At 45.1% G+C, this 24888-nt stretch overlaps 1 long non-coding RNA gene across 3 annotated transcripts in view; it reads right to left on the reverse strand.

The window, feature by feature from the left end:
- Positions 1 to 313: 313 nt before the first annotated feature.
- The window catches only part of LOC132351452 (uncharacterized), a 34371-nt gene continuing 9796 nt past the window's right edge, over positions 314 to 24888 (reverse strand). For 2 of the 3 annotated variants that reach the window (XR_009498346.1, XR_009498347.1), the window contains exons 2-7: positions 6296 to 6382; positions 5814 to 5962; positions 4376 to 4759; positions 2835 to 2917; positions 1814 to 1884; positions 314 to 516 (exon numbers count right to left, since the gene is read on the reverse strand). This is a non-coding gene — a long non-coding RNA (uncharacterized LOC132351452). The remainder of the gene's footprint in view (positions 517 to 1813; positions 1885 to 2834; positions 2918 to 4375; positions 4760 to 5813; positions 5963 to 6295; positions 6383 to 24888) is intronic. The other variant, XR_009498348.1, reaches the window with a different exon arrangement.

The raw sequence follows: 24888 nt of genomic DNA on the forward strand, positions 1-24888 counted from the left end.
GGAGGGGGTCTGTGACAGCGGCTGGTTAACGTGTCACTAGGGGCTCTCTGAGGGCACAGTTCGGTTTCATTCTTTCCCTTCTTCCTTCCTTCCTTCCTCCCATCCACTCCACTGCCAAGGGCTGGGTGGGTCACCAATGCTTGGGGGCACTTGGGGCTTAGAAATAGGTTTCAGATATGTTTTAAGATAATGCTAACTGATTCCCTCCTTTTGAATATTACTTATCTCACCAAAATAAAATGACTCGGATAAAGACATACATTAAAATACCTGCTCCTATATATTAAAGAAAAAACAACAAAACTACACCACAGACAAAAGAAAAGGCATGTTCTAAAATCACAGATTATGTCAGGAGAGCAGAGGCATATTTGAGGTGATGAGAATTATCAGTAAGGAAATTCAGTCCCACAGGTTCTCAGTAGACGCTCCACAGTCTTTCCTTATCTCTCAAAAGGTGATACAGGTCAGGAGTTGGAGAGTATCAAATCTGATAAGTTTGGTGGATAAAGGAGTCTGGAAGAAGAAAGGAGGAAAATGCTGAATTCTCAAAGGGCAGACATTCCCTCCTGCTTCCAAGCGTCCCGGTGGCGGCCAGGCATCAGTGGAGGGACACACCACCCAGATTGCGTTTTCTCCTTGCCGGACTTTGTCTGAGGTTGTAGCGACTGGAGTTCTCCTGTTCTCAGGGCACAAGGTGGAGTGGGGCGGGGGGGCGGGGGACTCCTGCCCCTGGAGGGGGCAGAGAAGTGACCCCGTGGGATAAGCCTGCTGGGCCATGCCTGTGACTCAAACCGTGGGGTGGAGATCCGAGGTGCAAGTGTGCTAGAAAACATCCCTGGGGGGGGGAGCTGGAGCACACCTAAGGGACCCCCGCGGCCTCGTCACGGTGTTTACTATTTTCAGTGGTTTTCAGCCAAGAAGCCCTCAATGAGGGGCAGCTATGGAATCTGGCATCTCTACTTCCACCCCGGAAGGATGGGTTTCTCCACTGCTATGTCATCTACTTTCTCTAAAATAAGCAGTCAGAGGTAATCCCCAGCCCAACCCAGCCAAACGGCGCTATTCAGCCTGCTTGATAAGAGGTGAGCGAAAACAGACCTTCTCTGAACAATCAAAGTAAATCTGAGGAATGTTTAAAGGTCCAAGAGGCATAAACTGTCCGGGTGGTGATGGGGCCGGTCACTAAGAGACTAAGGGGGGTCACTAAGACTAAGAGATGACAGGCTGGGAACACTAAATGAAGCCACGGGGGTGTGGTAGGTGCCAGCGGCCGGGCGGGAGGGAGATGGAGGGACAGAGGGCGGAGGCCACAGCCCTGATGCTCCCCGAGGAAGGGAGCCCTGTCAGAGGGCCTGGCTTGACCCCTGTAGGGAGATGGTGATATTTGGGGTGGCAGCGGGCTGGGAAGCGGCTGAGCTGGGCGGACTGTGCGGTGGCCTAGGAAGAGCCAGCCAGGGTGGGAGGAGGCGTCACCCAGAGCCCGCTGAGCGCAGAGGCTGTTCTCTCTGCTGATTTGTTCGACGGCAGCCCAGGTAGAGAGAGACCCACACGAGGATACTGATCACAGCCAGAAATAAACAGGAATCCTGGAAGTATGGCCCGCCTCTTGCTGAGCCATGTCCCAAACTGCTAGAACTCTTGTGAAGGGCAACCTCAAAGCTCAAGAACATTTCCTCTTCTTCACATTCGTCTGTAGGTGATGTCACCTCTTTAGAAGTGCCCTTTGATGTGACCTGTGAGCATGGCAAGCGTGTTGCTGTCCTGTCCTGCCCAGCTTTGTTCTCCGTAATTCACACGTGTGTCGACTCACCTCAGTTCAGCTCGAATATCCAGGGAGGTGGGCCTGTTCTCTCCACTCTCAGTCGCCCGTTTGGCCAGAGCCTGTGAAATGAGGCCTTTAAGTACCTTCTAATTTTGATATTTATTATAATAGTGTAAGAGTCTGACTATATTTTTGAAAGGAAAACCGATTTGATGGTCACTGAGCAATTCGATAAAAGAATTCCTGATGTGAAAAGAAGGAGTTTAGGGTTCTGAGCCCACAGGGGCCACTTGCAGCAGGAGAAAAATGCTTTAATTCCCCAAATCAGTTCTGTGTGTAGACCATGTTTTACTTTTAACAATACACCAAAAAATATTTTCCTGTTTTTGGGAAAGATCTTCTTTAATGACGTTGAGAAGGAGAATAATATAATCTACAACTTAAATTAAGGATTCAGAAGCAGTTAAGCTTCATCTAGTGAAAATTCAAACATGTCTTTTCTTTTTCTTGGTTGCAACGCCACGGCATGCGGGATCTTAGTTCCCTGACCAGGGGTCGAACCCATGGCCTCTGCAGTGGAAGCGTGGAGTCTTAACCACTGGACCACCAGGGAGGTCCCAAAACATGTCCTTTAAATCAATAGGAAACGAAGCACATGAAATATTTCAGTGAACATGAAGGTTTTAATATAGTTAAATATCTTAATTATTCTTCTAATGGATCTAGGAATTTTTCTTTCAATGTGACTGGCTCATGGTAGAAATAACTAAATTGGCTGCCATACAAGACAGCTCTTTCTAATATGAACTCTCTAAATTTTGTGCTTAGTACTATGTGCTTAAACACAGCAATATATATTCAGAGTTCAAACTCTCAGTGGATCTCCGGACCAAAAGTTTTGTTAAGAAATCAAGGAAGAGGGTTACCATGTGTTATATCTATTTCCTTTTTAAAACAATTCCTAGATATTGCTAGAGACCAAAGTTTCGAATCAAAATGTTTCTGTCGGTTTCCATGTGGACGCTGCCACGGTGCACGTCACACAACACACGCTACCTGGAACCCAGACCTGGAAGTTTGAAGAATCGTGTGGATAAACTGATGGAGAATTCCCTGGCAACAGGGCCTCAGGCATCTTCTAGACAGTTGGTCCTATGGAAGAGATAAGCCATTTCAGCCACACATGTCATTATCCAGCTTTGGAATGCATCCAAAGGAAACAAGAGAGGCTTCTGACATCAGAAAACACCTGTTGATTTTGGAGCATCCGTATCAATGAAGGCAAAACACACAGCAGATGTGAGCCTGCTCTGCGGGAGTAAAAGGAATGTCAAGTATGAAAAAAAAAAATCAAGAGGAAATGGAGATAGACACTTCCAGATTCTTCTACCTCTTTGTAAATATGCCATTAACTAGGTTAATTTTTTTTAAAAATGTGTCCTCAAAAACAATTCTAGGATGGTATTTTCAGTTTTCCATTGCCTTAAACAAAAGTCTGGTTGTAGATATTTTTAAAGATCAAGAGATATATGACCTCAACCCCCCAGTTTGGCCTAAAATGGTCATAGTAACTATTGATAAGGAATGATATTATGAGGAAGTAGAGTCAGTTTTCAAAAGGTTTAGCAATATTTATCTAGATATTTATATATCTTATTTGAAAAAGAAAGTGTTGAGATAAAAGTTCTTATAAGTATTCTTTATCTGAATTCACCAGAATCAGGAGAAATAGATAAGAAGACTTCTAGAGAGAAAGACAGTTAAATTTCCAACCTGAATTGTTGGATTAAAAATAAAATTAGTGGATTGTTTGGTCAGAGTCCTCTTTCTCTGCCTGTTGGTGTTTCCTGACCGTCTGTCCCAGGCTTCTTCTCTTCCCACTGTACACGGCCTCCCTGTTCTATCTCTTCTACTACCATGAGTGCAGAGGACCCCCAGACACACCCCACACTCCTTCCTGAGCCCTGGACCTTTGCGTCCAACAGCATGCTCGACCCCTACAGTTTAATCTTTCAAAAACAGAACTAAAGCACGCAAAAAAGCATGAGAGCTAATAAACGAATTCAGCACATTCCCTCAATCTTGGGCCGTCGTGTCTCTTGAACATCCTGAATCTGTCACATCCCCTCCATCCTCACGCCCACCTTCGTGATTCATAATGCCATCATTTCTTGCCTAATGACCACAACTGGTCTCCATGTTTCCAAGCTTGCCCTCCTCCAGTTCATTCTCATGATTTAGCCAAAGGAAATGATCTTTCTGAAATACATGGTCCCATTTTAAATTAAACCAAGATAATAATTTCTCTTTATCTCCCTTTGAACCTTTCATTTTTCTTTCATACATATGAGTAAATATATATGATTCTGGAGATACAACAATTAGAAGACATGATCTCAGCCGAAGGAGCTTGTAGTCTAGAGGGAGTCCCCAAAAGTATACGGGCAATTGGGGTGTATTACAGTGAGTGCTGGAGAGGGTCATGGTCAGGGAGCCTGGGTGGGTCAGGAGAGGATTCTCGGGAGTGGTGAAGTCTTGGCTGATTCTTGGAGAATGAATAGGAATTATTCAAGCAAAGAAAAGGAAGGGAAATTCCAGAAAAGGAGGTACCTTGTGCAAAAGTCTGGATGTAAGAGATTCCTTATGGAATCTTCAAAAGACAAGGAGAAGCCAGGGTCTCATATGGCCATCTGTGGGAGTCATGTCTCTTTTGTTAAAAAGAAAGATATCAGCTCAGATGGATTTAAACAAAAAAGGGCCTGTGTAACTGAACAGACTGGGGGTGACACGGCTCGGGCAAACCTGAGTCTCAGTGGCCGACGTGACAGAGGTGTGTGTGACCCAGGCTCTGCTCGGTTGGCCCGTCTCTCTCCGCAGGTCCAGGGTCCACGTCCAGGTGGCCCCCAGCAGCTCCGGGCTCAGATCCCCCAGGGTGCATACCAGCAGAACGAGCTCTTCCTGAACAAGAGTTCCAAAGACTGATTTTTCACTGGGCTGATGGACACAAACGGCCAAGCCTGCATCAGTCACGGTGCCAGCGGGACCACATTCCCTCTGCCTGCCAGCCCTGGAGCTGGATTACCCCGAGGAGGTGGAGAGGCACGGCGGGGGGGGATCAAAGCACAGGGAGGGAGGGGGGCGGGAGGCTTCCCCAAGGAAAGTCAGACAGTGTGACCAGAGGTAGGAGGAGGGAGTGACGGACAGGCTGAAACAGCTGCGGCCTGTGAAACCCAACTAAGGCTGCTGGGCTCCTTCCAACGGGCATTGGGGTCCCCGACCCACAGGCAAGAGACGAATCCCAGCGGGGACAGTGATGGAGGCGGCAGCATGGAAGACAAAGACCCCTACCTGGACGAGGCTGTATTCATTCAGGTAACATATTACTGTTCCTGAAATCAATATAGTGTCGCTACAAATAAAGAACACGGTGAATTTGAACGATACCAAGATGGCAGAACTTAGGTAGCTGGTTAAAGGTAGCAACTACGCAAGTGGAGGCTTCTATTCCGGGGCTGGCGAGTGGGGTTGAGAGTGACTCCCAGGTTAAAGCCTTGGGCCACGAAGTGAGCAGAGACCATTGACTCGGGGCAGGGGCCGCAGCCGCTCTGCGAGCGACCGGAGCTCAGCGGCTGCAGGGCACCTGTGTGGCACCCGAGTGCCGCGGACGCAGGTACCCAGGGCTCCTCGTCCCAAGCCCGGCGGAGAACCCAGGGGGTGTCCAGCTCCTGCCGCCCGTTCATTCAGGGTGGAGAGTGGTGAAGAAGACCCATTTCCAGCTGGTAAGTCCTGAGGGACGAGGGCCAAGTCCCCAGTGATAGGGAAGGACGGTGCTGGCGGATGGAGACCCCCGCCCTGCCCTAGGGACCCTGGGAACCCAGGGAGGCGTTTTTAGCGATGAAATCTCAGGCATCATTCAGAGGCACAAAAGCTTCAGGAGATGATGAGACGGAGAATAAATGAACTTACTAAATCAACTATATGCCAATAAAATTTTAGAAAATAAAAATATAAAACAAGAAGCAATAATAATAAAAAAAAATTAACTTACGAAGGCACACTATGCTCCGGAAATCTTTGTTTCCCCTCGTACGTTGGCCCATATATAAAAACAGACTACTGGCAGCTGGCCTCTCTCCTAGGGGTCCGGGAAGCAGGACCACCCACGCAGGACTGGGTGTTTCCGGGCCACGGCCGGGGCTGCAGGAAGAACAGGGTCTGTGGCAGAGATACCTGGAGGTGTGGGCTCCCTGACGCCACGTTCTCGACAATTCTGTGCAAAGAGCCAGAGGATGTGCTGCGGTCTCCCTTCCAGGACTAAGCCCCGAGCATCCCTGGGCAAAACGGCTCATGTGACCAAAGGCCCTGAGGATGAGCCAGAACTGCAAGGTCAACCTGGCTTTCTCCTTCCAGATTCTTCCCCAAGGGTCGGGGAGAGACAGCCCAGTGAGCCCGAAAGCCAGTCCTGGTGGGCAGCAGAGAAGGGTCCGGAGGTCCTCGTGAAAGCGCAGGCACACTGAGCTCTTGACTCACCCACAGCTCCGGGTCCCTCCCTCTTCGTGGTTTTCAGTCTCCAAAAAGGAGGCAGCCTGGGGTGTATGAGGTACTGCTTCCCGAGGCCTAAGGAGAAGTGAAAACAACGTTGACTTCAGGTCAGAAAACTGTCAGGAAAACTGGAGAAGTGCTGTGTGTCACGGTGAGGAAACACAGACCAGGAGGAAAACAGCTTCTGTGTTTCCACGGGTAATTATAACATCATTAAGGAAACAGGAGAAAGCCATTAGCATGACATGAATGTGTCTGTTTTTAAGGGTCGCTCAAACAGGTTAAACCTCAATTGCACGCATAATTTTTCAAAGTGTCCATAAATGATGTTTTACTTTTGCTACTTCACTATTTATTGAAGTATGTGATGACTCTTAAATATTCCATTCCTAAATTACCTCTAAAATTAAGACTAAAACAATAAATACCTGTAATACTGATATGGCAAAGAAAAGAGCTCTCCTGTAATTATACAAAGCTAAGCCCTGGTCAAAGTCAGTATGGTTTGTCAATAGTTATTTGGATAGTCAACTGTATGGAGGATGTGGACTAACTTGGGTGCTAGAAAAATAAGGAAGCACTGTGCTTCCTTTCTGGGGCAAGATCTCTACGTCTGTTATCTGTGGGGATCTCTCGGCTGCAAAGCAAATCACAGTGTTCTATGTATAGCTTTGTTGATTGACGGGGTCTCAAAGGCACACACCCAGGGTTTGTTTCCAGTGAATAATGTTAACAGACAAAATGTCTAATAAACCTGCAATGTTGTCTCAGGCGATGGAGGGAAAGGGAAGATCTTTGGATGATTTAGGTAGTTATTCTTCTTGACCTTGGGGTCCTTCTGTCTCAAAATGATATGAAGATTGGATTCTCCTTCATAGGTTCAACTCATGCAGGTGTGGAGTAGGGCTGGAACGAGGTACCTCTCGCTTCTACAGAGCGGTGGTGTCTTACCCTGGAGAGAGTCTGTGGGTCAGAGGAGCTGGCTTGTTTATTGCCCTACAGGATCACGGCTTTTATTCCCCAGTGGATCCCTCAGGGTCACACTGAAAACTGCAGCTTAGCAGCACGTGAGGGACCCAGCTGGGATCTGCAGTGTGTGCAGCTTCGTAGAACCCCGCTGGGGGAAGGGCTGTTGGAAAGATCGCAGGTCCCTGCAGGGGAGGGACTGTCCAGGGCACCTTCAGGTGCCATCAAATTGCTATGGGTGCCTCAAAATCAAAAGCAGCTCCCTCTAGCACTTTCTGTAACAGCTAACTGTGGCAGGCCTCGGTGTCAGTGCATCAGCTCCCTTAACCGTCCCAGAAACCCCACCACAGGGGCCAGACAGACCCAGACCCGGCTAGAGGAGGCGCCCAGGCCGCGGGAGGCCCAGCCTCTGCTCCTCCCTGCTTAGCCAAACCTCTAGTGTGTTCTGTGTCAGACTATCCTGCATGATGCCCACCTGCTGTCTTCCCCTCTCTCATCATTTGCAAACATATACAAAAGATGGCTGACTAACCTCTTCCGACTTGGGGAGCCAACACCAATTCCCTTAACCTGGCTTGGCTCATGGATCTGAAAATATGCCCTGGACTTTGGGAAATGCCCAAAGGACAGTCTTTTCAGGGAGCAGAGAAGCAGGTGATGTGACGTGGCAGAGGGTGTGCCGGAGTCGGGAAACCCAAGTTCCGATCCCGGCCTTTCTCCAGACCAGCTGAGTGACCGTGGCCAGTCGCTGCCCCTCGGCCTTCAATGAGGCATCAAACGAGGAGCTGGCCCGGAAGATCGCTCCACTCCCCTCAGGCTCACACACTCTACAAGCCCACGGTAGGAGGTTTGAGAGATTTGACAGAGCATTAAAGAAAGCAGGTGGCAGTTCAGGAAGAATGTTAACTAAACATGAAATTTGATAAGAGTGTCATGTTTCTGCCTCTGCTTCCTGCTCACAAATCCATCTTCCCTCTGATGGACAATCTTTGGGCTGAACTGGTGAAGCCTTACTTGAGTGATCGAAATTGTGACACTACTTGTTTCTAAATGCTCAGTTAATAGTTTGATGTTTGAAGAGGACTCAAAAAAAAAAAACCATGATATACACAATGGAATACTACTCAGCCATAAAAAAGAATGAAATAATGCCATTTGCAGCAACATGGATGGACCTAGAGATTATCAGACTAAGTGAAGTAAATCAGACAGAGAAAGACAAATATTACTTGATAGCACTTATATGTGGAATCTAAAGTATGACACAGTGAACTTATCTACGAAACAGAAACAGACTCACAGACCTAGAGAACAGACTTGTGGTTGCCAAGGGGTGGGGTGGGGAGGGATGGATTGGGAGTTTGGGGTCAGCAGAGGCAAACTGCCAAATGTAGAGTGGATAAACAACAAGGTCCTACTGTGTAGCACAGGGAACTATAGTCAATATCTTGTGATAAACGATAATGGAAAAGAATCTGAAGAAGAATATATAGATTATAACTGAATAATTTTGCTGCACAGCAGAAATTAACACAACATTGTAAATCAACTATACTTTAACAAAAATTTTTTAAAGAAAAATGAAGATTAATAATTCTGACATGAGGCTGTACACACACAGGTTTCTCTGCAGGCCTGAAGGATAGGTGGAGAATACTTTGAAAATGAAAGTTATTGTAATCATATCCTTGCAAAACATTTGATTTCTCATCTATTCTGCTGACTTTAAAATGATTAGATGTGGTGTTGTCTTTCAAAACCAGGCAAGTATTACTAGTGGGTTCAATAAGAAAGAACATTTTACTTTTAAAACATTATCACATAACACTTTTCTCAACTGTTGGATCTATTCCATTCGAATATGTAGCTTCTTATTAAACAAATAAAAGTTCCAGTTCCAGAGAAAGCTTTCATTTAAAAAAAAAAAAAATGAAGGATTTATACGCTCAACCCTTACGCTCTGCTACAACTTTAAAATTGTGATTAAATTTATAGCTCTGTTGGCCTTCAGGTGAAGCAATCACCGGCTGTAGCCCTGATCTCCTGTACGTTTTGGAACAAGAGTTACTTCTGATTTGTGACATCAAACAGTATTAAATTTGGTATAGGATCTTAATAAAAAGCTATTTAAACACACCAGAAGGAAGAAATTGAATATAATAATCGGGGTTCTATAGGCATCTCATTAATGTTAAACCAAACACAATTTTTGGAACTATTTCATCAAAGGACTGGAGTATCAGCTGGTTTTGCCCTTATGCTGGTCCACATCTCCAGAAAAGACAGTTCCCAGCTCCAACGTGGGGCTCTGGCCTTTTGACCCTGCAGTGATTTTCAGAGAAAGCCTGTGTGGGTGCGGGGTCCGGGTGGACGCACACTTAGAGACAATATCAAGCGGCCGCGTGAGCTCCAGCTCTGAAAAGAATTGTGAAGCTGCATCCTGTCAGAGTTTCCTCTCATTCCTGTATTTCTTTTTCCCTGTAGCTCCTTATTGGCAGCAAATTGACTATTCTTTCGTACTGTTTCTGTACATTCTTTCCCACAACGCTTTCTCTTTTTCTTTTTCTATCTCCCTCATCCTCCTTTCAGGACCTCTCCCCCCCTCTCCCCCCGTAAGTCACCTGGTTTTCCTTATCTTTCCCCTGAGTTCTTTCATCCCTGCATCCCTTTTTCTCTCCACATCCTTCTCCATGTTGCTAATCTCTGGGAAGAAGCAAACAAAAGCTACAGGGAGAAGGAAACTTCATTTCTTCTGTATCACCAGAGTTACTTATTTTGTGCTTATTTTCTCCAGGGCGAAGCGATTCAATATTCACATCTTGATTGAACTATGAAGAGAAATGAGTTTCTCTGATGTTGGTTCACTGAGAAAGCAAGAGAGCACTGTTCTGACACGCCTTCCCACCCAAATAATCCCCAGCTACTAGTGAGCTTGGATGGCTGCTGGGTGTAGAGGAGATGCAGCCCCACTCTCACGGGGTGCTGGGGACACAGAGACTAGACAATTATCCACAACACGGCGTGACATGGAAAGGGCTGATTCAAACGCACTTCTGAATTCTCAAGATAAAGTAAGCAAATGTGCCTTGGGCTGAGAGAGAGGGACGGTCTCGGAGAGCATGTGACCTTTATGAAGAGACCTGGAAAAACCAGGAGACCCCCAGGCTGAGTTCTGCGGACAGAGAGGATGTGGCCACTCCTGACTGAGGGCACCCGCGAGCCGAGGCCTAGTGACAGCGCAAAGCATCGCTCAGAAATACGGCGTACGTGGGGGGTGGCAGGAGACACCGCTGGAAAGGTCACTAGAGCCAAATAACGAAGGAGGCCGTGTGCCAGAGCCTGGTGAAGAATCCCGAGCTCATTCTGCAGGTGAGGAGGAAGCCTGGAAGAACTTTAAAAACCAAAAGCGACAATGGACACACGTGCGTGTTTGAAGGATAACTCTGAAAGGTGAGGCTGGCTGACCAATAGGACAGTGGCAGTAGTTCAGGAAAAGGGAGATGTAAGCAGGAATAAGGGGAGGAAAGGTAAGGAATGGATATGAGAGCCATTTGGGGGTGAGGATTGGATTTGAGGAGCTACTGCCTAAGGCGGGGGGTTGGTTAGGAAGAGAAGGACTCAAAGATAACTTCACAAGTTTTTTAAAATTATTGTTTTGAGTTTCCTTTTTTATTGTTTCCAAATGAATGGATAATAATATTATTAACCCAAGTAAAAAGTTAGTTTGGGAAAGGGAAGTTGATGAGTTTCAGTTGGAATGTTCACTTGGAGATGCTCGTGGGACATTCATATGCATTTGAAGGGGGGCCATCAAACCCAGGGAAGCAATGCAGATTTGGAAACTGTTGATGTATTGCCAGTGACTGAAGTCAAGGATGTGAATGAGACACCCCAGGGAGAGCATTTAGAGAGTGAGAGAGAGAACCTAAGTTGGAACCCTGAGAATAGCCAGTGAGTAAGGGCAAGGAGCAAGCAAGGGGCGGGGAAGAGCCGGAAGGTGGGAAGAGATAGTGAGAGGGTTAGTGGCGCAGACATCAAAGCGAGAAAGATTTTTCAGAAGGGAGAGGACAACAATGTCAGAGGCTTAAGTGTGGTCAAATAAGATAAGAAACAAACACTGAATTGGATTTTGAAATTTAGGATTTATAGGTAATCTCACTGTGAAGGGCTTCAGAAAAGAAGTAAAAGAAAGCAATATTGCCAAAGGGCTAAGAAATGTGTGGAACTTGAGAAGATCAAGATAATGGGTAGACAGACCAGCACATCTCAAACGTTTAGGTCTTGAGAACCATTTACACTGCGTGAGTATTGAGAACCCCAAAAAGCTCTTGCTTATGTAGACGACATCTATCAGTAGAGGTTTAATATTAAACATTAAAACTGAGAACTTTTCAAAATAGTTATAAATTCATTAAAAATAACAAAAAATAACAAATCTACTGTAGGCAACATAAACAACATGCCTTTTTGTGAAAAATGATTATATTTTTCAAAACAGGTGCTTCTTTCGGGGTTAATGAAAATGTTCTAAAATGGACCGTGGTGAACATGTAGCTCTGTGAATACACTGAAGACCATTGAATTGTACACTTAAGTGGCTGAATTGTATGGTCTGTGAACTATATTTAATAAATAATAAAATGGTTTAAAAACCAAAAGAGTGGGCTTCCCTGGTGGCGCAGTGGTTAAGAATCAGCCTGCCAATGCAGGGGACACGGGTTCGAGCCCTGGTCCGGGAAGATCCCACATGCTGCGGAGCAACTAAGCCCGTGCGCCATAACTACTGAGCCTGCGCTCTAGAGCCTGCGAGCCACAACTACTGAAGCCCTCGTGCCTAGAGCCCGTGCTTCTCAACAAGAGAAGCCACTGCAATGAGAAGCCCGCTCGCCGCAACTAGAAAAATACCGCATGCAGCAAGGAAGACCCAACGCAGCCCAAAATGAATAAATTTATTTAAAAAAAAAAACCCAAAAGAGTGAGCACAGGGTGTTTAATATATATATTTATGGGATGATTATAGTACCAAGTTGTAAACGCTTATTAAATAATTTTAGTAACACTGATTACTTAATCTCACCCTCCTCTCAAACACACAAACAATACAAAAAAAATTTTTTTGAGGCTATTCTTCTTGGGGTTAAGTGCAGGCATTGGAAAAAGAGAGGTGTCATACATTTCCTCATGGAAATAAAATAATAGTATAGGATTTTATTACCCTTTTCCCTCTCCTTTTTTAAAAACAAGTTCATTGAGGTATGAGTTACACACCATAAAATCCATCCAGTTTACATCTACAATTCCGTGATTTTGTGTAAGTTAAATACAGTTACTTAAGCACAGGGAACTCTACTCAGTGCTCTGTGGTGAACAAAATGGGAAGGAAATCCAAAAAAGAGGGGATGTATGTATATGTATAGCTGATTCACTTTGCTATACAGCAGAAACTAACACAACATCATAAAGGAACTATACTCCAATAAAAATTTTTTAAAAATACAGCTACTTAATTCCTCACAATTCAGTTTTAGAACATCTTCATCACCCCGAAATGTTCCCTGGTGACCGCTTTCTGTCAGTCCCTGCTTCTATCCCAAACCCACTTATCATCTTTTGTCTCTGTGCTTCTGCTTTTTAAAAACATTTCATATAAATGTTATCAGACAATATAATATTTTCAGTCTGGCTTCTTTCACTTAGCATAACTTTTTGAGATTGATTCATGTTGTTGTATATATTAATAGTTCATTTTTATTGCTGAGTAATATTTCTTTGAATGAATATACACACTTCATTTATTTATTCATTAATAGATGGACATTTGCAGTGTTTCTAGGTTTTGGTTATGTTCTTTTTTTTTTAATTGAAGTATAGTTGATTTACAAAGCAAAGTAAGAATGGGGTTTGTGAGCAAAGTAACTCAGTTACACATATATACATTGTTTTCTATATCCTTTTCCATTATTGTTTATCACAGGATACTGAATATAGTTCCCTGTGCTATACAGTAGGACCTTGTTGTTTATCCATTCTCTATGTAATAGTTTGCATCTGCTAATTCCAAACTCTCAGTGCATCCCTCCCCCAACCTCCCTTCCTCTTGGCAACCACAAGTCTGTTCTCAAGTTTTGGTTATTATGAATAAAACTGCTATGAACTTTTGTGTACAAGTCTGGGTGGATGTATGTTTCTCATTTCTCTTGGGTTGAATTTCCAGGTTATAGGTATGCATGTGCTTGACTTTTTAAGAAACATCAACTGTTTCCCAAAGTGGCCGTACCTTTTTGCATTTCCACCAGCAGTGTATGAAGGTTCCAGTTTCTCCACATCCTTGCCAACACTTGGTATTATCAATTTGTTTGATTTTAGCCATTCTAGTAGGTGTATAGTCATCTATTCTTATTCACCCCACCCCCTTCCCCAGCCCTAGGCAACCACTAACCTGTTATCTATCTCTGTCGATTTGCTTATTTGTATAAGGGGAATTATAAAATATGTGGTCATTTGTGATTGGCTTCTTACACTTAGCATCATGTTTTCAAGGTTCATCCATGTTTTAGCATGAATCAGTACTTTATCTCTTTTTATTGCAGAATAATATCCCATTGTTTGTATACCACATTTTATGTATTCATGGACTTTTGGGTTGTTTCCACTTAGTGACTATTACAATGTTGCTATAAGCATTCATGTACAAGGTCTGTGCAATGTCTGTTTTCATTTTTCTCTAGGAGTGGAATTGCAGGATCATTTGGTAATTCTGTGTTTAATTGTTTGAGGAACTACCAAATTGTTTTCTGAAGTGGCTGCACCATTTTATCTTCTCACCAGCAGTGTATGAGGGTTTCAACTTCTCGGCATCCTCATCAACACTTATTATCTCTCTTCTTGATTACTCCTATCCTAGAAGTTGTGAAGAGGTATCTCACTGTAGTTTTGATTTGCATTTCCCTAATGACTAGTGATACTGAGCATCTTTTTATGTACTTGTTGGCCATTTGTATATCTTCTTTGGAGAAGGTTCTATTCAGATTCTTTGGCCATATTTTAATTGGGTTGTCTTTTTATTATTTTTTAAATTTATTCTTTTACCGTGGTACAATATACATGACATAAAATTTACCATTTTAACCTTTTTAAACCATACAGTTCTGTGGCATTAAGTACAAAGTGTCGTGCAACCATCACCATTAACCATCGCCAGAAATTTTTCATCTTCCCCAACTGAAACTCTACCCATTCAACAATAACTGCCCATTCTCCCCTTCCCCTCCCTGCTGGAAACCACATTTCTGCTTAAAGTCTTTATAAATTTGACTACTTTAGGTACCTCATATAAGTGGAATCATACAGTATTTGTCCTTTTTGTGACTGGCTTATTTCACTTAGCATAGTATCTTCAAGGTTCATTCATGTTGAAGCATCTATTAGAATTTTCTTTCTAAGGCTGAATAAAATTTCATTGTATGTATACACCACATTTTGTTTCTCCACTCTTCTGTCCATGGACACTTGGATTGCTTCCACTTTTTGGCTATCATGAATAATGCTGCTATGAACATGGTTACACAAATAACTCTTCAAGTCCCTGCTTTCAAGCCCCTGTTCTTTGGGGATATACCCAGAAGTAGAATTGCTGAATCATATTGTAATACTTTGTTTAATTTTTTGAGGAATCACCATGCCATTTTCCACAGTGGCTGCACCATTTTATCTTCCTCCCAACAATGCACAAGTGTTCCAGTTTTTCCACATCCTCACCAACTCTTGTTATTTTCTCAGTTTGTTTTGTTTGATTGTTTTTTTATAATAGCCATCTTAATGAGTATGAATTGGTATCTCATTATAGTTTTGATTTGCACTTCCTAATGATTAGTAATATTGAGCATCTTTTCTGTGCTTATCAGCCATTTGTGTACCATTTGTGTTTTTTTTTAATATCTATTCAAATCCTTTGTTCCTGTTTAAAATTGGATCATTTGGGTTTCTTGCTACTTTCTTTTGATTATTGAGTTGTAAGAGTTCTTTAAATATTCTAGAGTCAAGTCCCTTATCAGATATATGATTTGCAAAAATTTTCTTCCATTCTTTTGGTTGCTTTTTACTATCTGGAGTCCTTTATTCAAAGTGTCCTGTGAAGTGAAAAAAGTTTTTAATTTTTATGAAGTCCAATTTATCTTTTTTTCCATTGGCTGCTTGTGCTTTTGCTGCCATATGTAAGAACTAGTGCAGAATCCGAGGTCACAAAGATTTATACCTATGTTTTCTTCTAGTTGTTTATAGTTTCAGTTCTTACATTTAGGTCTTTGATCAATTTTGAATTTTTTTTTTTTATATGGCACGTGGTAAGGGTCCAGCTTGATTCTTTGGCATGTGAATATCCAGTTTTTCTCAACACCATTTGCTGAAAATACTATACTTCCCCACTGAATTGCACACTTGTCAAAAATCAGTTGACTATAAATATGAGGGCTTATTTCTGGACTCTCAATTTTATTCTGTTGATCTATTATGTCCAGCCTTATGCCAGTACCACACTATCTTGATTGCTGTTGTTCTGTAGTAAGTTTTGAAATTGGGAAGTGTGAATCCTCCAACTTTGTTCTTTTTCCAGGATTGTTTTGGTTTCTCTTGGTCCCTTGAATTTCCATATGAATTTTAGGATCAGCTTATAAATTTTTTCTAATAAGCCAGCTGGGATTTAATAGGAATTGAGTTGAATCCGTAGGTCAATTTGGGCAGTATTGCTATCTTAGCAACAGTAAGTCTTCTAATCCATGAACATGGGCTATCTTTTCATTTATTTAAAACTTTAAAAAAGGGGCTTCCCTGGTGGCACAGTGGTTGAGAATCTGCCTGCCAATGCAGGGGACACAGGTTCGAGCCCTGGTCTGGGAAGATCCCACATGCCATGGAGCAACTGGGCCCATGAGCCACAATTACTGAGCCTGCGCGTCTGGAGCCTGTGCCCCGCAACAAGAGAGGCCGCGATAATGAGAGACCCGCGCACGGCGATGAAGAGTGGCCCCCACTTGCCGCAACTAGAAAAAAGCCCTCGCGCAGAAACGAAGACCCAACACAGCCATAAATAAATAAATTAATTAATTAAATTTAAAAAGAAAACTTAAAAAAATTTTCAACAATGTTCTGTAGTTTTCAGGGTACAAGTTTTGCACTGCTTTCATTATTTCTAAATATCTTATTCCTTTTTTGAAGCTATTCTAACTTGAATCATTTTCTTAATTCCAATTTTAATTCCATGCTACTCTTAACCACAGCAAACCCAATAACTGGGCTTCGTTTCTTGATTAAGAAAGAAAGTTTCAGATGAAGAATCTCAGTTCATTCTGAAATGCTTATGTCTGGACCCAAGGATAAAGTTACAAATTGATTCAATGTGTTTTAAAGATCTCAGATGATAAGACTAAAACACATCTGGACACCCTGTTTAAGTACATGCATCTAATATTCAGATTGAGAAGGAACAGAAATAGGAATACGCTAGCATGATGGTACAGCTTCCTGGAAGTGCAGCTGGAGTAGCTACAGAAATGAGAGAGGTCATGAGGTCACAAGGATGGCACCGCAGCCAGTAGCCTTTCCCACAGTGGTACCCCAGTGACCTTGGGCAAGGGCTTCACCTCTGTACCCCCTCAGTGTGCACATCTTTAAAATGAGAATAATAACAGTTTATACACTGTTTGCAGAGTGGTCTCCAAATTGGGGTGTCCATACTCCATTAGTACACAAACTACCATCATGCAAAAAGGAAACATAAGAACTTCTATCTGTTTATTCACGTCACTCCTCTCATTTGTATTTTTATTTATGCTTTATAAGTGTACAGAATATAACGGGATGGTGGTGTAGTTGCATATTTTACATTGAATTAGCGAACACAATTTGTTGGTTCATGCTCAAACAGTTTCTTACTGATGGAGACTCTTGACTTAAAGCCAGTGCACAGCAAACGTTAGCTATCATCAAAATAATATTCATAATTGTCATATATCATTGTAAGTCTAAAAGGATTCATTATACTATTTTGATTTATTTTCTTGCCACCATTGATGAGATTGTGAAATGCACAAAAGTCAAAGATCAAAATTATCAGAATGAATTACACAGCAACTCAACCATGAATAAATAATTTTTTTATTATTATAATTTAAAAGTATAGGAAAATATTAAGGTCAAGAAAGAAGGAAAATAGATTTTAATTTTCATGTCCTTCATGTGTAAACAGTAAGCCCCCTGAAAAATATTTCCTACTGGACTAGAGTTAGGGTGTGCAGAATCCATTTGTTTTTTCTGATTTTTAAATCTCTACTCATGTCAAACATAGGAGCCCCCAATTGTGGGAATTCCAGACATCTCTCAGTTCTCCAAAGCGGCCAGGTCCAAGGTTTGGGCGTCTAATCTGGGAACGTCCTTCTCCAGCTGGGCCAGCTTCCCTGCCATTCTTCACAAGGACTGTGTGTATGGCACCAGACTTACTTTCCCAGAAGTGCTTCTGGGACCTCGGTCTGCACAAAGGGGCTGTTAAATGTGCTTCCCTCCTGCTGGCTCAGCTGACTCCCGTGCCTCAGGTCACACACAGCTCCTAGTTCCTATCAACTTTTCCCAAAGGAGCGCTGGGCTTCTGCAGGAGCCAGCACTTCCCTGGAACAGGAAGCTCTATTTACACTGTCTTGGAGCCCCGTGCGCATCCATAAAAGGGAAAAGAGTCCTTTAGGAAAAGGGCAGGGTGCTTGGAAACTCTTTAAAAGTGAAAGCTTTGCAACCGGTTTCTGTTGTTTTACACTGTTGGTTGATACAATTTTTCAGAATATAAAAATACGTGCTCTTTGGACTAGTTGAACCGTAAATCTGAAAGCTGACATGACAATAAACAAAAAGAATATGGGGAGAATGTCATGCGAACCCTCCAGAGTATACACCTAGAACAGTTATTTCTTTCTTTCTTTTTTTTTAAATTAATTTTTATTTTTCACTGTGTTGGGCCTTTGTTGCTGCGCACGGGCTTTCTCTAGTTGCGGTGAGCGGGGGGCTACTCTTCGTTGTGATGTGCGGGCTTCTCAATGCGGTGGCTTCTCCTGTTGTGGAGCACGGGCTCTAGGTGCGTGGGCTTCAGTAGTTGTGGCACGCGGCCTCAGCAGTTGTGGCCCGCGGGCTCTAGAGCGCAGGCTCAGTAGTTATGGCGCACGGGCTTAGTTGCTCCACGGTGTGTGGGATCTTTCCGGACCAGGGCTGGAACCCGTGTCCCCTGCATCGGCAGGTGTATTCTTAACCACTGTGCCACCAGGGAAGTCCCTAGAGCAGTTATTTCTTTCTTTAGCCTTCCAGAACATAATTCCAGTTTATACGTGAATTATTCAATCATACTTTAAATGAGGAAGAAAGGCTACTAGACTTTGTTATATCATGATGTTTAGTCTGTGGATGGTCGTTACCAATTTTCCATGCTGGTGTCCAACATGTAAGTAGTCTTCCATCAGCTGATAGACACACTTAATGAGTGATCTGAATCCCCCAATTCAGCAAAAGGTATGCCAGGAAAAGAATGCATTGGGAGAGGGGGGCTTTAGGAATCAGAGCTCTTAGGGTATTTCATTATAATGGTCAATAATTATTTAATCATAATTTAAATTATTAAAAATAATTAACCAGACTAACTATTAATAGTAATTGTGAACAATTATGAATTGTTGCAAAGCATTAAGTGCTTTACACATATAAACTCATTTAACCCTCATGATAACCTTGTGAATTATATACTGTAAGAATTACGGCTAAGTAACTTGGTTAAAGTCATGGTAAGTAGTGAAGCCAGGACATAAACCCTGGGTACCTAGACCCATAGAGTGGTGCCCTAACCATTATGCTCCACTGCCTCTTACACTCTGTGCCTGACCATGTTCTAAGCAGTTTAGATACATTAGCACTTTTAATTTAAACAACACCAATAATGTGGTAGGTTTCATGAGAGAACATTCAGTCATTCTTCATTTATTCAGCACCTGCTAACACCTAGGACCACACCTAGATCGAATGCAGTGATTCTGATGTCCTTGGGGCTGGAGAAAGAGGCTAAGAGGCCGGCATCCTCTGTGTGAGCCCCTCTGCATTCCTGGTCAGAGATGTATCCATCTATCCATCTATCCACCTATCCATCTTTCCACCTATCCATCTTTCCACCTATCCATCTTTCCACCTATCCATCTTTCCATCTATCTATCTTTCCATCTATCCATCTGTCCATCTGTCCACCTTTCCATCTAACCATCTTTCCATCTATCCATCTAACCATCTGTCCATCTGTCCATCTTTCCATCTAACCATCTATCCATCTAACCATCTATCTGTCTATCCATCTATCCATCTTTCCAGCCCCATCTCCCCCACCTCCATCATTACCTCCTCCCCAGGCTTCTGCACAAGGTTCCCTGCATGAACCTGGGCACATGTTTTCTGGGCACATGTTTTCACTGGCTGGAACGTGCTCCTTGCCTTTCAGCCACTCCCCTTCACCCCTCAAACCCCAGCTTGGGCATCGCCTTTCCGGATCCCTGCAGAGAGGGTTCATCTTCCTTCTTGCTTTGTGCCCCCTGGGCCCTGCCGGCCTCACCAACTGCTGGTAGCGATGCATCACCATTGCCTTTTCACAGGGCCAACCTGCAGGTCTGGAGAACAGAGCTGGGTCTTATGGAACCATGAAGTTCCACTGCTGAACCCAGCGCCTCGCACAGAGTACGCAGTCAGTAAATGTGGAGTTGGTCTGTTAAACTGATTCTATCATCTTCTTTGGAAGTTACTTTCTCCAAACCTGCAGGACTCTGGAGAAATTGTATCATGAAGAGAAGCAACCAGTAGGCCAATAGCTGAGAGATGCAAGGTTGAAGGGTGGTTTTTGTTTCTTGCTTGTCTAGCTGCCGCTACTATTGTGTAGATGACACAGGTCAAGGATGGAAGGGACTGGGTAGAGAGGAAGGAGGGGAGGATGAAGGCGATAGCTGAGAGCCTAAAGTTTGGGAGAAAACAGTAAGTAATTTCCTCCCTTCATAATCAAGTTTCTCACATGAGTTGTCTGTAGCTGTCTTGTTGTTTTCTTCACCTTCTAGCACCTTCCATGTGGCTTTCTCAGGGGTCACCAATGACCTCCACATGGCTGCCACCGTAAACCACTTCTCCGTATCTTCAGGACCAGAGCAGGATGTAAAGTAATTCTTCTTTAGAGGAGGAACGGCCACTCGGTTGTATCAAGAGGAGAGGAAAACTAGGACAGATGCAGGTGATGGTACAGATTTGGCGGCCCCAAATCCAAGAGATCTTGCCTGATATTTCTATGTTTTATGAAACAAAAATGAAAACCAAAGTCAATGAAGGAGAGGTGGGGCATATTTGAGATTGAAGGAAATGACAGAAAATGTTTGAAAAGTTTTTTCAGAGGCTGGAGTGTAAGCAGATCAGAGAAGCATGGTGAGATTGCCAGCAAAAGGAGCCCCCCTGAGGTTGGTGGTCCAGGGTGCGTAGGGATACCAGTGTGCGTGGCTGGGGACCTTTCCTCTAGCAGTGCCCAGCTGCCCGGTGCAAGGACAGACGGTGAGTGTAGTCGGGTCCATCCCACCTCAACTTTGCCAGGCATGCGCAAGAAAAGAAGGGCACGTGAGCTTAGAGCCTGCAAGCAAGTGGTGGCTGGAGGGGCCGCAGCATCCGACCTGAATCCTGGCAAAGTTAACAGAGGAGCGACCCACGAACAGGGGGATGGCGCAGAGGCGTGGATGGCGCCCCGAGGTCGAAGGACGGTGCTGGCGGGAATCTCTGCCCAAGAAGAGGTAGGAACAGGCTTTGTGACCAGCAAGGAGGATGTCTGAATTCGTGACTTTGGAGGTGGAGCAGTTTCAAGAGATAACGTGGTTCAGACTTCACATTCTGCACCGTGAGAACAGGAAGCCGTGAACATTAGAGAATAAGGTCACCGGGTCACGGAGCTAAGAGGTCACGGGGTCAGATGTGTCCGAACGAAGGCAAACGCCAGGATGAGGAGGAAGAATCAGGTTCTGCGTCTCTCACGAAGGGCGGTGAGTGGCCAGGAGAGGCCTCGGCCGAGCCCTCCGTCCTAAAGCTCGGTTGTTTGGGCAGTGGGGGCAGGTGCAGGCTGGCCTTGACATTGCCTTGGTTGTCCATTTCCCTCTGCGAGCGCCTCTACGCGTCCAAGGCGGTGAGAGAGTCGGTAGACAAGCTCACCTCTTGCCTTCCACATTCAGGCTTTATCTACTCTTCTCATCTGCCTCTTGAAACCTTCTTAGCTATGAGAATCAGCTGCTCAAGTTAAAGGGAGGAATAAAAGTATAAAAAAAAAATAATGTAAATGGCGCAGCATTTCCTGTTTAAAATTAGAAAAGCCACTGCTTCTCAGACTAGATGTGTATGCAGCCAAAAAAATGGGGTCATATCAATTTCGAAGAAAAATGAGCGGTGGATTTTGCTCGCGGGAGAGTGAGCTTGGCGGTGCAGGGCGAGGGGGGGGCAGCTCCACGCGGAGGCGCATAAGACAGCCTGCCCCCTCCTGAGCGCACCGTGCCCTCTGGAAGCCGGCCGGAGTGGCACTGTACCATTTCCTAGCCCGCATCGAGCAACCTGGACTGAGTCCAGGTTTAACTGAGGAGGCTGAAGAACCTTTTTTATTTGATATCATATCACTTTAGGATCAGGCAACTCCCAAACAGATTTCCTCTGTGATGAAATACCTTTTTTCCTTTAAAAAGTTGCAATTTCTTAGTAAAGATTACTCAGCTAGTCCTTACCATAACCCATGAAGACAATATGTATTTTTAGGTTTTGTCTTAACAGCAAGGAAGCTCACTCACAGATGGAAAATGATTTCACTAAGGCCATCCAGTGAGTCAGGCCCAGCACCGAGCTGGACAAAGTAGGCATCCCAGGTCTCAGCTATTAAACTTCTAGGTCCTGCTAATAATCTGAGACAAAAGAGAAGCACTGTTACGGTATCTTTGGAAAGTAATTTTAATGCCAAGTTTTGTGATTAGACTACACGGCACCCTTTCCCTTGGAAAAGCTCTACTCAGCACCCTGGTAAGGAGGACAGGACAGGAGGGGACAGGTATGACGAACAGAGCACAACACACAGGATGCAGTAGCTGCTCAATAAAAAAGGCCCCCTGCCGCTGCCCTGCCCACCAGTCTCTCTCCTCCCATGGCGTCCCCCGCAGCGAGGCTGGGCTCAAGGGGTGACAGTCCCCCGCCCACCCAGTCTTTCTTCAACACTGACCTGACCTCCTCCTGGTCCAGCTCCTATGCAGCAGCGAGCGAGCCAAGCATCTGGGCTGTGCTTTATCAGTCTCCATGCTGAGGCTCCTACCCACATGTGTATTTTTCTCCTAACTACACATGTGAGAATCTAGTTTTGCCTAAGGGGCTTAGTTATTAATTCACTCAGAAAAACAAAAACAAAAAACTACCTTTGTCAACAGAGCACTCTGATATGAAGAGGCTGAATTTCCCAAGCTCTGCCCAAACCAGTAGCACCCACACACAGCTAGAAAGTCTGCCTCAGATTAAATGTCACTGATCGTTGCTGAAGGGATTCTAATCCTTCTCATTTCTTTTTTTAAATCCTTTTTTTTTTTTTTTTTTTGGCCACGCGGCATGTGGGATCTTAATTCCCCGACCAGGGATCGAATCCGTGCCCCCTGCATTGGAAGCGTGGAGTCTTACCCACTGGACCACCAGGGAAGTCCTGTAAATTCTATTTTAACGGCACACACATCTCTCTAGGTCAGACTCTTACAGATGCTGTGACGGTGGCAATATGTGTATAATGAAGATATTCCCCATGTTATTTTATGGCCTATTTCTTTTAAATGAGGTAGTTCTTTCATTCTATGCCATGTTGTTTAGAAATAGGATTGTATCTGTGCCTCTTTTTAAGGTTCAGTAGGTCTCTTGCTTAGAAAAGAAGATATTACATAATCACTAAAAGAAGAAAGTTTAGTTCTGCAGTCCAGAATCCCTGAATTTTAATATAACCTTGTTATGATGGTTTTTCTTGTTTTACTTGGTCAATAAGGTGAGTAGCTTCTCCCTTCTGAACAGAAGAGTAAAAAAAAACTCTATGGTACTTTTTTTAAAAATGGACATATTTCTTACTTTTAAAAAACGCGCTCTGGTGTTTGAGGAAAATAATAGATTGTGAATTTCCCCATTTAATGTTAATACAGTTTCATAAACTAACGTAAAGCATTGTGATTACTTTTAGAGCGAAACAGGATTAGGAGTTGACACTACAGGCCCAAGGTTAGAAAGTATTCTGCTAAAACAGCACCACGTGCGCCGCTAATGCTACCAGCGCGGCGTCCCGAGCAGGCGCGGGTCTGAGCCCCACCGGCCTCCAGGGGACACAGAGCAATGAACAGGCGCCCCCAGCCCGAGGCGGCAGCGCGGGCCTTCAGGCAGGGGGGTGCTGGCCCCGCGCCCCGCCGCTGCCCCTGGACCACAGCCCTCGCCTCCCCGCGCTCGCAGGCCATCGCTGGGGCTTGTGCAAACCCGCTCCTCCCAGGGGGACGGGGAGGCGGGGAGCTCCTCCCCCAGGGCCCGGCTGGACCCCACTGGCCCCCCTCGGCGGGAACTGGAGCTCCACCTCTGCTCGCTCCCCGCAGGCTCTCCTCGTCCGGCCCAGCGCAGTCCTGGGCCACCTCCCGCTGCGTGGCCCGTGCCCGAGCATCTCGGGCCTCGCCAGAGCTGCCCTTGCTGCCCAGAGCGCACGCCTGTCTGTCCCTCTCAGAGCCCTCTTAGCAAATGCAACACCCCCCACACCGGGGCCCACATGCTCCCCCTCCCAGCCTGCTCCTGCCGGGGTTGGGGGAGGCACCTCGTGCACCCCCAGGAGGAGCCGCTGGGAGAGGTGCCATCCGACACCATCCGCGAGGTGCGGGTCTCCATCTCCGCGGAGGAGGCCGTCGGGATGCACATAAGGGTGGACGCCTGGGGACCACCCAACTCCTGACCCGCTTCCCTCCTGCGAGGCGCGCCTCCCTCCCCATCCTCTTGCCTTCCCGCGGCCAGGGCGCAGCCTTAGGATAAAGTCCAAGCCCTGACCACGGGGCCGGGGTCCACAGTCACTCTCCCCGCCGGCGGAGATGCTTCCACCAAGCTCACGTCGGGTCTCACGCCGGGTCTCATGCCGGGTCTCACCCCGGGTCTCACCCTGGTTCATACCCTCGCCTGCTCCTCTTCCCTCCGGGACTTTCCCCTGCTGGTCCCATTCAGGATGGGCATCTCCTCTTCCAGCAAAATTTCTCTAACCCCGTTGCCCAAGCCCAGGCCCGGGCGAGGTGCCTTTCTGGGACCCACCACGCGACGCTTACCCGGTTACCCAGGTCGTGGCCGCCACCCTACCACACGCGACCCACTTTGTCATCATTCCCCTCCACCAGACTGTGGTGAAAAGTGGATCTGAATCCTGATCTGCTTGGCTCCTGTTTCCCTTCTCCCCCCCTGTACCTGCCTTTCTCCAGGGCATCTGCACATTTCCCATTTCTCCTGTGTCTGAGGAAGGACGAGCGAAGCCTGCTCGCGCCCTGCTATCTGCAAAGTAA

Source organism: Balaenoptera ricei, chromosome 17, assembly GCF_028023285.1.
Source record: "Balaenoptera ricei isolate mBalRic1 chromosome 17, mBalRic1.hap2, whole genome shotgun sequence".
Taxonomy (NCBI): Eukaryota; Metazoa; Chordata; class Mammalia; order Artiodactyla; family Balaenopteridae; genus Balaenoptera; species Balaenoptera ricei.